Below are 9984 nucleotides of genomic sequence, written 5' to 3'. Positions count from 1 at the left end.
GACTTCCCTGGACAGACAACCCCACCAATGTGTCCTGAAGCTCAGCTTCCCCAGAGCCCCACCCCACTAGGGAAAGAAAGAGAGAGGCAGACTGGGAGTGTGGATCAACCAGTCAATGCCCATGTTCAGCGGGGAAGCAATTACAGAAGCCAGACCTTCCACCTTCTGCATCCCACAATGACCCTGGGTCCATGCTCCCAGAGGGATAAAGAATAGGAAAGCTATCAGGGGAGGAGATGGGATACAGAGTTCTGGTGGTGGAAATTGTGTGGAGTTCTACCTGTCTTATCCTATGGTTTTGCCAGTGTTTCCTTTTTATAAATTAAAAAAAGAAAGAAAAATAAATAAATAAAACTGAACAACAACAACAACAAACAAACAAACCCTAGGACTTCATGGAAACAGCCATGATACTAGTGGAGGTTCTGCTAAGGCTCTAGCCTGCAAGAAAAAAAAAAAGTATTTGGTCTTGCCATGGAAAACCTAAAGAGTTTCTTATTTTTAATCTGAAGCCATCTAGTAAATTTAGAATACATGTTCTTCTGTTTTCTAGCTGATGTTCATAGATTGATTATTATATTCATGTAAGAAATTAGAAGCAACTATTACAAAACTTAAACTGTTGCAGACTCCAAGCACCAGGAGTCTAATGTTTTTTACATTACTTTTACTATTACTTTGTATTAAAATTGCGTTTCTTCCCAGAGAGAAATTTACGAGATAAGTAGGTATTATAACCCCCATTTTCAATGTGCAAGGACTCAGGTTCCAGCCCCTGGCCCCCACCTACAGGGGAAAAACTCTGCAAGTGGTGAAACAGGGCTACAGGTATCTCTCTTTTTCTCTCCCTTTCTATCTCCCCCTACTCTCTCGATTTCTGATTGTTTCTATCCAATAAATAAAGATAATTTAAAAATAAAAAAGAATCCCCATTTTACAGATGAGATACACCAAATCCCAGAGAGTTCAAATAATATGGGGGTGGTGTCATACAGCAAATTGCTGATATGAGTAATGGCTTTCCTCCTCAACTGCATTCAAATCAGAGTAGCAAGGTTGAAAGCTCCTAGAGACAGTTACTTTCATCTCTCTCACCACCAAAGTAGGAATAACTTGATTTCACTCTCCTGTTTGTATTCTAGACTACTGGAAATAGGAGATTCCCTCTGGGACTAGAAGGTGACTGGGTGTTTCCGAGGACAGGCCCCTTATAACCATGTCTGTACAGTAAGTTTGTAGTGTTGAACTGAACTAAACTATGTTCAGTTGAGTTTAACTGAATTGATTATTGGAGGTGAAGGGAGATGGAACATTCATTATCTTTCCTGAATATGACAGAAGACAGAGGAATCATTTACCAGAACTAATACAAACCAGAAATCCACAACACCATAGTGAATTATACCTGCCCAGGAAACGATCGTCTTTCTGATTTCATGGGTGACAGCTGGAGGTGGGGCGAGATAATTTAGTAGAACTCTTTAGCAATTGAACATCTCCATTAAAAAAAAAAATTTTAACCAATAAACTTTGTTAATAGACTCTGAGAGCAAATGTGACAAAGCATTTGTTATTTTGGCTTCTTCTGTTCAAAGCAAATTGAGGAAACAGTCTATTGGGTCAGTTTAGACGAAGTCTCAGAAAACCCTTAGTTTGTTCAGGATCTTCTACTGCATTCTGGCTTCTTGCCCTGCAATCACTATATATTCATATTTCCTCTAGCATGTCACTTTCCTGGGTGACAACTACCCTACAGTGGCCAAATTTCCCACAGTAACATGTCAGAAATGATAAGCTTTCTTTGGTAACACACAGCTAAACTTGGACTTTGAAACACTGGTCTTTCCAGTCTATTACATGCTTACAAATCTTTGTTTTGCTGTCACTTGAGAGAAAGAAGTGTACAAATCAATTGAGCTGGGATTTTTTTCTTTCTTTCTCTAAATTAACTAGTGAAACCTTTATCTTCTCTACTCCTTTCACTTACACAACACTTAGTCTGTTTGAATTCCTCCTAATGGTACCAGACAACAAGGGTGCAGAACCCTTCAAGATGCATGCTTTGGACTCAAATCCATCATAGCTCTCCAAATGAAAGAAAATCCTGAAACTCAGGTGAAACCAGCAAAGCAAATTGCCCCCACTTTTCACAATGCTGCTTTGCCCAGGGAGCTCATAATGGGCTTTAAATGAAGAAATTAGTTACGTTTCTTTGGTAGCTCACATTCTTATGGGTACGGTTGACTTCCTTATGTGCGCGCCACCCTGCTCATGAATCCACTCAATATCATCTTCTTACTTGAAATGTTTCATTTTTCTTCTGATTGTTAAGACTGTCAAAAATATTAGTTTTATAAAATGGCGGAGGAGCTGCTTATGTAAAAGAGAAGGGGGGTGGAGAAAGAAAGAAAGGAAGGGAGATCTTTGCTATGGGGTGGAAACGGGTAATTGTGCTCTACTAAGCTCCTGGATGTCCAGCTGGTACAATTAAAGAAATAGCTGATCAGTTCCAGTTATTGATTCTGCTAACATGTTTGTTCATGGTTGCGTCTTGTCTAATTACTTTTTTTCTGCTTTCTTAGTCTAAAAGCATACCTTTCCAGACGGGGCTATTTTCAGACATAAATAAGCAAGGCTTCCTTTGGTTGTCTTCTAGATTTTTTTTTTTCAGGATGCAAGAGTTTTCCTATTCATTTATTCATTTAGCTATGGGATAATCTGAATGCTAGACTTTATTCTGAATTCCTTATTGAATTTCAAATCTGCATTTTACATGCTTCCTTTTTTTAAACGGGTCCCTCCGTTGCATCGGTATCACAGCATTTGAAAGCTATTGTCATCAGCGAATGACTTGCGACTAAAACTGTCTCCATAAACTGGAACAAACTGAAAATGTCCAAAAGATGATACCCTAAGTCCTACATGGAGAGGTTCATGAGAAGCATCCATTCTCTTTCCTAACAACAACAACAACAAAAATAGAAGATCCTGAAGTTCAATATAATTTCCCTCCCCTCAACGTGGCTTGTCAAAAAATTGCAAACAGTTTTGCTGCTATTTAAATAGGGTGGGGGTGGGAGTGAGAGGGGAGGCAAAATGCAGTGCTAATTTCTGGGAACAAAAGCTTATGGTCTTGATCCTCGAAACTAACCTAATAGGTATGCCCTGGAATCTTCGCCTTTGTGGAAGTTTATGGAATGAAGCCTTAAAACATGGTAACAGATGCTAGTGTGAAATGGATACAGACTACCTCCAGCCCAGCAGAACAGTTCACACATAAATCGGTCCTGGATGTGACAAAGCTCACTAGCAATGGCAGCTGTCAGGAAGCTTAGGGACACCGGTATGCTGTCAACATTTTAATTACTCCTGTACAGGCCAAGGATAAATGTTCCTTTTTAATACTGCTAATTTTTCTTCCAATGCAAGATATAGAAGCAAAGGTCTTTGTTTACCTAGGCATTTGAAATGAGACAGAAAGAACCTTTGAGTATTCGTTTTTTATTTGATGCAGAAATCTCTGTTCTCTCTTTGTAAAAGGGAATGGGACCCGTCTGTTTTCATCTAGTGCTTGCACTGGTGTGTTTCATCAGCCCTGCTGCAATAAACCTTTCGTGCCATAGAGCCCCAGCCAGTTGGCCTTCTTGAACAAAAGAGCATCTCACAGATTATGACATTTCATTAACTTTACAGTCTGACTTTAGCACCATATCGAGGCATCAGCACACTTTGATTCAAACAGTAGAAAATTATTTTCACTTTTTTGAATTATATTTGCAATACTACTTATCATATAGCTTCAGTGGCATAAAAGTGACATCAGATATTATGTAGTCTATTTCTTTCAGGTGAAAGGAAAGTGAGAAATTAAAAGTTTAAATACTGTCTATACCCATTCTAAAATTCTACAAAAGACTGAAATTGAAAAAAAGACTAACAGAAAAACAAAAAATTTCAAAATTCTACAGCTGAATAATTAGATTATGGTATGAAACATAACATAAATTAGTAGTCACAACAATTCAGTACAATTTAATAATAAAAAATCCTAAGCATTCTTAGCAGAAGCAGATTTTTCTATACTGTAACATGATATAGGGATTGGTCAGTCGTAATTCTGGGCCCAAATCTAGTCCACTGATTGCTTTAGTAAATAAAGTTTTATTGGAACATAGTCACACTCATTTGTTTATATACTATTTATAGCTACTTGTATACAATAACAACAGACCTATGATCCACAGACACATGAAGAAATGCTCCACTTCACTTACCATTAGAGAAATACAAATTAAACCCACACTGAGATTCCATCTTACACTTGAAAAATGGCTGACATCAAAAAACCAGGCAATGACAGGTGTTGGAGAGGTTGTGGGGAAAAGGGAACTCTGCTTCACTGCTGGTGGGAGTGCAAAGTGGGGCAGCCCCTTAGGAAGACTGTATGGATAGTCCTTAAACAAATAAAAATGGCAGTGCCTTATGATTTAGCAATACCCCTCAGGCATTTATCCAGTGGCCACTCAAGCAATAATTCACAGGGACATATGCACCCCTGTCCTGTGTTCACAGCTGCATTATTCACAATAGTCCAAGAGTGGAAGCAGTATAAATACTCATCAATAGATGACTGGCCAAAGAAGTTATGGGATATATAGTCCACGCAATACTACTCTACAATTAAAAAAAAAAAAGAAGCCGATATTGTGTCCTTTGGGACAAAATAGATGGAACTGGAGGTGATGATGCTTAGCGAAATAAATAAAGAGATGAAAGACAGCTACCAGATGATTTCACTCAGATGTGGAAGCTGGAAATCTGATTTACATGAACTTGATATATATATATATATATATATATATATATATATCAGAAACAGGCTAATTGCATGGGATACGGAGGTCTGGTGGTGGGAATTGCGTGGAGTTGTGCCCCTCTTATCCTATGGTTTTGTTAATGTTTCCTTTTTAAAATAAATTTAAAAAAAATTAAAAAATAGAGTGATGGGAGCCATAAAAAGAACTCCCTGACTTTCTTTTTAATTAATTAATTTTTATTTATTGTATTATTTATTTATAAAAAGGAAACATTGACAAAACTGTCCCTGGACAGACAACTCTACCTGGAGCCCCACTTCCCCAGATCCCTGCCCCACTAGGGAAAGAGAGGGAGGCAGGCTGGGAGTATGGATCGACCTGTCAATGCCTATGTTCAGCGGGGAAGCAATTACAGAAGCCAGACCTTCCACCTTCTGTATCCCATAATGACCCTGGGTCCATACTCCCAGAGGGATAGAGAATGGGAAAGCTGTCAGGGGAGGGGATGGGAGACTGAGTTCTGGTGGTGGGAATGTGTGGAGCTGAACTCCCTGACTTCTATCTTCTAGCCTAAGTGAATTCTGAATTCTAGCAATTACTGTTAGTCCTTCTCTTTGGCTTCCTGGCTCCTTCATGATATCAGCATACAAACACTCCTTGAATGAGGATATTCAAGACTTAAACAAAGACAGATTCTCCTTCCTAATCCAGCTGAGCCAAATCAAACAGAAGGAAGGGCTAAAGTGATACATTATCATTAAGGCGGGAAACTTTTGCAATTAAAAAACATATAAAAGGCTGCTGTGTGTTTTAGATTACAGAGAAGAGAAGGTAAGTTTCCAATGTCTGGAACAGGACTGGGAGCTGGGACTCATCAAGGAAAGGCTGCCATGGCTTGATAAGACACAGTCTAGCGATGACAAAGTTTAAGGAGCAGGACTAGAGCAGAAAAGATCTTATTAAGAAGTGGTTCAACTACATGATGGGAAGAAACTATGCTTGAAAGAAGTCGACTGTGCAGACGAATAACTCTAGGTTCTCTCAAACAAGAGGAATTTACAACCTCTGTAATTTCAGGCAGCAGACAGGATCTCTGAGCTCGCTTTGTCTTAACAGGGAGAATGTTTCTTCTTCGTAATGACTCGAGGACTAAATGAGGTAACAGGGCACCTGGCATAATAAACACAGTGCTCATAAGTTTAAGATCTAATTATTTTTATGATTGCTAATAATTTTCTTATTATTAGCTCATGCACCGTTTAGCAGGAATATTACCATTAAGCCACACGATTCTTCATCCTTCTGCTTTATACAAAGCATTTCATCTCCTCAGTGCTGAATCCCAGAGTCTGCATGTCTAGAAGATTCACTGCGATACTCTTGTTCTTTTTTGTCTTATTAGAGATTTAATACTGATCTACAAAATTATAATAGAGGTATAATCCCATGCAGTTCCAACCACCAGAGTTCTGTGTCCCCCCCCCCCCACCTCCATCAGAAATTGCAGTAGTTCTTCCAAGGCCACAAATAAGGGCTGATTCTGAATCTACGTCTATCTAGATATCTAAATACATATTTGCTCAATTTTTTCAGTAGTCCTGCCTTCACTTCCCTTCTAGTTCACGCCTACACCTTTTACTACTCCCCAGTGTCTTTCCTTTTATCCTCTTCCCTCTCAAATAAAAGAGCAAGTGACTGATGTCTTCTGGTGTTTTCTGGATCTGCTTCCCTCAGTGATGGTATAAAAACAAGATTCCTAGTGACTAATACTTTGGGTCCTGGTGGAATGGGGGAACAGAGACTTCTCCTGTTGTTTACCCCTCTAAAAGTATAGACCACAGAATGTAAATTGGTCCAACCTCTGTGGAGAACAGTCTGGAGAATTCTCAGAAGGCTAGAAAAGGACCTACTCTATGATACTGCAGTTCCTCTCCTGGGGATGTATCCTAAGGAACCCAACACACCCTACCAAAAAGATTTCTGTACACCTATTATTAGCAGCACAAAGCACAATTTGTAATAGCCAAAACCTGGAAAAAACTCAAGTGTCCAACAACAGATGAGTGGCTGAGCAAGTTGTGGTCTATATACACAATGGAATACTACTCAGCTATTAAAAATGGTGACTTCAGCATTTTCAACCCATCTTGGATGGAGCTTGAGAAAATCATGTTAAGAGAAATAAGCCAGAAACAGAAGGATGAATATGGGATGATCTCACTCTCAGGCAGAAGTTGAAAAACAAGATCAGAAAAGAAAGTACAAATAGAACCTGAACTGGAGTTGGTGTATTACACAAAGTAAAAGACTCTGGGGTGGGTGGGTGGGGGAAGAATACAGGTCCAAAAAGGATGAGAGAGGACCTAGTGGGAATTGTATTGTTATGTGGAAAATTGGGAAATGTTATGCATGTACAAACTATTATATTTACTGTCAACTGTAAAACATTAATTCCCCAATAAAGAAATTAAGAAAAAGTATAGACCTCAATTCTTTATGGGGTGCAGAAGGTGGAAGGTCTAATTTCTGTAATTGCTTCTCCACTTGACATGAGTGCTGGCAGGTGGATCCACACCCCTAGCCTGTTTCTATCTTTCTCTACAGGGGTAGGGTTTGGGAAAGGAGATACCTTTGTTCATAAAAAAAAACAAAAACATTTTTAAATGGTATATTCTGCTGGACTTATCTACAGGGAGGTTTCTTGTGCCCTTTTTTCTACTATGCAAATATAAAACTAAAAACTAACTACATAAATAAAAGCTTATTGGCTTTTGTGTAGCTTATCGTTGATTGAAGTGCTTTGTGTCTGTGGTACCATGTCACACAAACCAAGTGTAAAAAGACAACAAAGACAATCTCTCACTTGACTCAAGGAACTGAAATAACTTACAGGGAAAGAAAGCCTTACTGATGGTATTTTCTGTGATGAAGTTCACCTTGGAGCCATCTGACTTAACCATTTCATATATTTGTGCCACTTTCCTAGGCCTTCTGATCCCATTTTACTTGCTATTGGAAAATGATATTTAGTGTTTGCATAAACAGACTTCTAAAATATGCAAATCTGGTTTATAGACATGGCTTCACGGAGAAATACTTGTAATGATGCTCACAGCCTCAAATCATGAGGAACAAAGAACCCTCTGGCTTGCTACAAATTGAAATTCCTAAGAAAACCCCCCAAGAAAGGTATACACTTAATTTTGTTTCAGTCTGGATGTATGGACTGTTTTGGGTTCTCACTTTACTCCAGTCATCTGCATAGTACAGAAAACATATTACATAACAAGTCAGTCAAGCTAAATTATAGGCAGTTCTTTTCAATCAGGCCACCACAGTTCTGTGTTGCTCAGTTCAGCTCCTGTCTCCCACTGCTCAAATGTTGCCATGGTGACCAATTTTTTGTCATGTATGTTTCCAGGTCCCGGGTGGCCCCCTTATTCAGAGCACTTTGCTATTGCTACAGCGACCGCTAGCTGTTACCTTATTATCTAATCTCTCCTTCGTAAAAGAGATCACTTTTAAGCTACCTGGGAGAATGTTTGAGACCTGGGGATAAATGATATATTACACAAACAGGGAAATAAATTCATGTTCAATACAACCAAATAAACAAGACCCCTTAGCCATTCATAAGCCAGAGAGCTCTAGGAATCTGCTTCCTGTTCTCTAGTTACTTATCATGGGAAAACTGATTTGATTCTTTTGTGGCAAGTGAAATAACTAGATTGCAAGCAAGGCTGTTGAACCAAATTTGATCAGCCGTGTTGTAACCCAGCTGATTGTTAAGCATTCCACTGTTATGACAGCTGAAAAACACAAGCTGGGGGGTATTTTCAAAGGAGCAGAGAGGTACAGAGACAGATTAGTTTATGCAAATGTCTAAAAACGCAGTGTCATACGGATATACTAAACCTCACCTGTTCCCTTTTTAAAATATTGTAGAGTAAACATCTTTCAAGTAAAAACAGAACCTCAAAAAAAAAAACACCAAGAAACTAGATCAAAGACATAAATCGAACAAAATATGCACAAGAGATTGCATCCAAGATCAAAGATGTGAACGTAATTGCCATGAATAAGAAGTGCAGAGCTCACCAGAACAAAATGTCTCAGTACACATAGAAATTAAAAAAAAAAAAAAGCAAATAAGAATGAAGAAAAGGAAAAAGAGAAGAAAAAAAAAAGTCTCTGGGAAAGCAAGCCCTGAACAATGAAAGTGAAATGTCTTTATTTTCCTCTTTGCAGTGAGCTAAATTTCTGTCATTCCACTGACGTTACCAAATATGGGACAATGTGCACAATTCTGAAGAAGTAAAGCACAGGAGAACCTTTCTAGTTTGTGAGCTAAGCATTTATTTATTTAGTTGCCAATTGCAACCCCCCCCAATCACCTGCCAAACTTCAGTCTTTTAAAAAATCGTTTCACTATAAATTGGTCTGGTACAAAGAAGAATTTTCCAAAGTGTGAAATATTGCAGTAGCATTTGAGAGAGTAGTTTTGCTTGTTAAGATGAAGTAATTAATTTAATGCATTGGGTGGGGGGTAGGAAGGGAGGAGTAGGAGGAGTTTCCTTTATTAAATATTTATCACTGGAGTCCTGGGTGGATACCACTTAGAGAAGCACTCATTAGAGATGGGACATTGATTGAAGTGAATATTAAGTAGTACTCTAAGCCAAATAATGATTGCTGATTTCTTAGAAAATAAAAGTTCTTGAGATTCTGAGACACTGCTCTTTTAAAGTGTCTTGCTACATGCTCTTAATTTTAAGTAATTCGGTCTTTTAAAAAATGTCTCTGTCTCTGACCTTATAGAACTTTCAACTCATTTCATTCAATGACCCTAACTCTTTCCTGCCACTCTGCAGTAACAAGGGACTGAGAAGAGAGGGAAAGAGAAGGTAAAACAGTGAAAGAGGGAAGATGTGAGGGCAAAGTGTTCTCAGAAATGCAAAAGCAAGGAGAGGAGAAGTAGCAACTTAATAATCCATGGTTCTTTTAAATTTTATTTTATTTATTTTTAAACATTCATGATTTAATTTAGCTTACCAGGGGAAGACAAATGTATGATTCAAGGTAAAGTTTGATGAGATATGTTTTCTCTGAAAGTATATTTCCTAGGGGATGGAGAGTGACGTATCTGATTAAGCGCACATATCACCAT

Source organism: Erinaceus europaeus, chromosome 7, assembly GCF_950295315.1.
Source record: "Erinaceus europaeus chromosome 7, mEriEur2.1, whole genome shotgun sequence".
NCBI lineage: Eukaryota > Metazoa > Chordata > Mammalia > Eulipotyphla > Erinaceidae > Erinaceus > Erinaceus europaeus.
Note: the sequence above shows the minus strand (reverse complement) of the source record.